The sequence below is a fragment of the Mesoplodon bidens genome (assembly GCF_964165515.1).
Source record: "Mesoplodon bidens genome assembly, chromosome: 3".
In the NCBI taxonomy this organism is placed as follows: Eukaryota; Metazoa; Chordata; class Mammalia; order Artiodactyla; family Ziphiidae; genus Mesoplodon; species Mesoplodon bidens.
In genome coordinates, this window is record NC_138178.1 from 145503130 (window position 1) to 145506159 (window position 3030).

General features: G+C 59.3%; 1 protein-coding gene across 3 annotated transcripts in view; it reads right to left on the bottom strand.

Annotated features, from left to right (window-relative positions):
• Window positions 1–3030, bottom strand: part of ACTN1 (actinin alpha 1) — a 98783-nt gene that overhangs the window by 95341 nt on the left and 412 nt on the right. The gene's annotated exons all lie outside the window — the stretch shown is intronic.

Here is a 3030-nt window from a genome sequence, read left to right on the forward strand (position 1 = left end):
ACGCAGCCAGAGGAGGAAACAGAATGGAAGGGCCACAAGGGCAGGGACCTCACCTGTCTACTTCACTGCTCTACCCTCAGCACCTGGAACTGGGCCTGGCTCAGAGTAGGTGCTCCAAAAGTATGTGCTGAAGTTTCTAATAACAGCTCAGAGAAGTGAAATGACTTGCCCGAAGTCTCACACATAGCACTGATTGTACCAGGGCTAAAAACAGGGTCTTCAGCCTCCCACCCAGTGGCCTTTGTATCCCACGGTACTGTGTCTTCCTCCTCCCCGCCCTCACCCCCAGACTCACTCTCCAGCCTGCATCTGGAATGGTCGGCCTCTGTCCACTCGTTAAATCTGGTCCCACTCAACCCTCACCTCCCATGGTCAGCAGGGAGGGTGTCAAAAGCACCAAGTTACTTTAAGTCTGATCCTCCACTTGTTGTACCACTTTATAGCCCCACCAGCCCTCTGAGAACTAGGGGAAATGTGCAGAAACTGAGAGGTAACAGAATTAATGGCAGGAAAAAAACAAACCTTGGACCAGATTTTCCCAATCAGGCCCAGAGCTTGTGCCGTGTACCCCTCTCCATCAACCCCACCAAAGCAGGTGTTGGCTCTTCTTGGTCCGAGATCTTCGCGGGGCTGGATGCCAGACCCAGCTTTCCGGCCTCTCTCACCAACAAGGAACAAGTGAGGGGAAGCCGCCTGCCCAGAACACGGTTGCATCCCAGCCCCACCGTGCACCCATCAGGACGCTGGGCTGGTTACTTCCCCCTCTGCCCCTTATTTCTTCATCCTCACGTGTGCCCAGCTCACAGAGCTGTTGGCAGTAACAACTGAAACAGTATATATGATTAGAAGAGTGCCCGGCACACATCAGCCAATGCCAGCTCTTGGAACTGTTGAGTTTGTCCCTAGATAACGAAGTTTCCCAGGTGACCCTGTTCCCACCTGGCTGCCCAAAAGCCTGGTGCACACCCACTACCACCCAGGTCAGGGTTTTTGAGTGTGAGTGCGGGTGTGTGTGTGTGTGTGTGTGTGTGTGGAGAGAAAGAGACTACATAATTTTTCTCCTCAACTACCTTTAATATATTCATTCATTCATTTGATAATAATGAGCACTGCGTGCAGGTCCAGTGCCCAGTGCTTAGTCCCACAGTCCTTAAAAGGACCTAATTCCTAATTCTTGGGCAGTCCTGTCACTCCTGCCCCACCAGGCATACAGTAGGTGTTAGGCAAACAGGAATTTTTCCACTTCTACTGCCCATGTAAGATCCCAAGATATCCACCACACCCTAATCCCTAATTCCACCCCTCACGTCCAATTTAAAATCTATTCTCAAGAAAGCTGCACCTTGGTCGGGGGGGGGGGGGAAGAGCCCCACCCTTTCCCGCATAGGAATCTCCAAATCACTCCCTTCTCAATTTCACCAACAGCCCAACTGACCCAGGAGATAAACCGGGTGAGAGAGGACTCACCTCTCCCCCAGCTCTCCCAGAGGGGCCGACAGGAAGAGGGGGAGGGGTGTTTAAGCAACTGCCACATGGCAAAGAAGTCAGCTCGAAGCCCGGGAACCCTCGGATGCGGCCACAGAGGGCTGGGTCCAGGAGAAGCCAAGACCCTGGAGCTCAGGTCGCCCGGCTTCGGGAAGCCCTTTGTGCGCGTGTTTTAAATTACCTCTTCTTGTCTGATGAAGTGAGTAAAAGGGCGCCGTTTCAGGGCTTAGGATTCCTGAGTGAGCTAATACAGGATGCCTTTGGCTGAAAAAAAACTTCAGTCGGCTCCCTAAACTCCCCCCCCTTTTAAGTTTAAAAAAGGGAATGAATGTTACCATTTTTGGACATGAGCTTTCTCCCTCAAGCCCAGCCCTAACCGCACTATCCAGAGGGACGCGCCATCCTGTCCCCCCCCCATTCCCAGATCAGCAGAGGGGTGGAGGTGGGGGGTTGGGGGGTAAGGAGGGACCGGATGGGAGCGGGGGAGGGGGAGGGGGGTGTTCAGGGTACGTGGCCGCCTGGGGCAGGAGCTCACCGCGCAGGCAGGAAGCAGGGACAGGGTTGGGGCGCCCTCACCCCCCCAAGAGTGGGTTGTGAACTCTTCCTGCCACCGGCCACTGTGCCCGGGTCCCATCGCCAGCTCCGAGCCCAGCTCCGGTGGCGGAGCGCGCCCTCGCACGCGGAGCCTGGGACGCGCCTCGCTGGCTAAGCATGGAGCCCCAGTGACTGACCCCAAATATCCCCGGAGACAATGCCTTGCCCTAGAGCCCCTCGACTCAGATCAAGTTGCCCAAATTCGCGATCTCCCGGCAATGAGCGGGGGTCGGAGAGGCAGGACGCAGACGCAAGCCCATCTCCGCTCGCAGCTACCAACCGCTGAGTTAAGCAATAAAACGGTTTGCCGTCCTGACCCCGCCCCCGCCAGGGCCCACTGGGGAGCTCGCGTTTGCCCCCGGGTTCTCTCGGCCCCAACAACCCCATTCTGGCAGGTCCACCTCCAGGCAGACCCAGAGGAGGCTGCCAATCCCGCCGGCGCCCGCTTCCCCCTCGGCCTGCGGGCAGGGGCTGGGAGGATCCGTGCACCATGTCCCCTCCAGGTACCAAGGCGACCCAGGAAGCGAGCTGCCACCGCACACCATACGGAAAGGCGGTCAAGGGGCGGGGAAGGGAAGGGAAAATCGATCCGGAGCTAACAGCCACCGAGCCGGGGACTCAGCCCCAGCCTCCCGAGCACCGCCCCTGCGCCTTGCCCTCCCGGGGCTGGTGCGATTGTATAGCCGGGTGGCCTGGATAGCCCGCCCCAAGGCGACCTGCCCGCCGGCGGCCCCACCTCCCCGCGCTTGGCCTCGGCGTTCGCGGGCTCTGGGACCCGGGCGCTCCCCCTTCCGCCCCGCGCCTGTAACCCAACACCCCTCCTCGCTGCGGCCGCGCATCCCCCGCCCCCGCTCGTGCGCGCCTGGAACCGGTTCGCAGCCGGGAACCCAGAGCCCTGCGGGCGGAGTGGCCCGGGGCGGAGGGCTGCGGTGGGCTGGGGCGGTTGCTGAC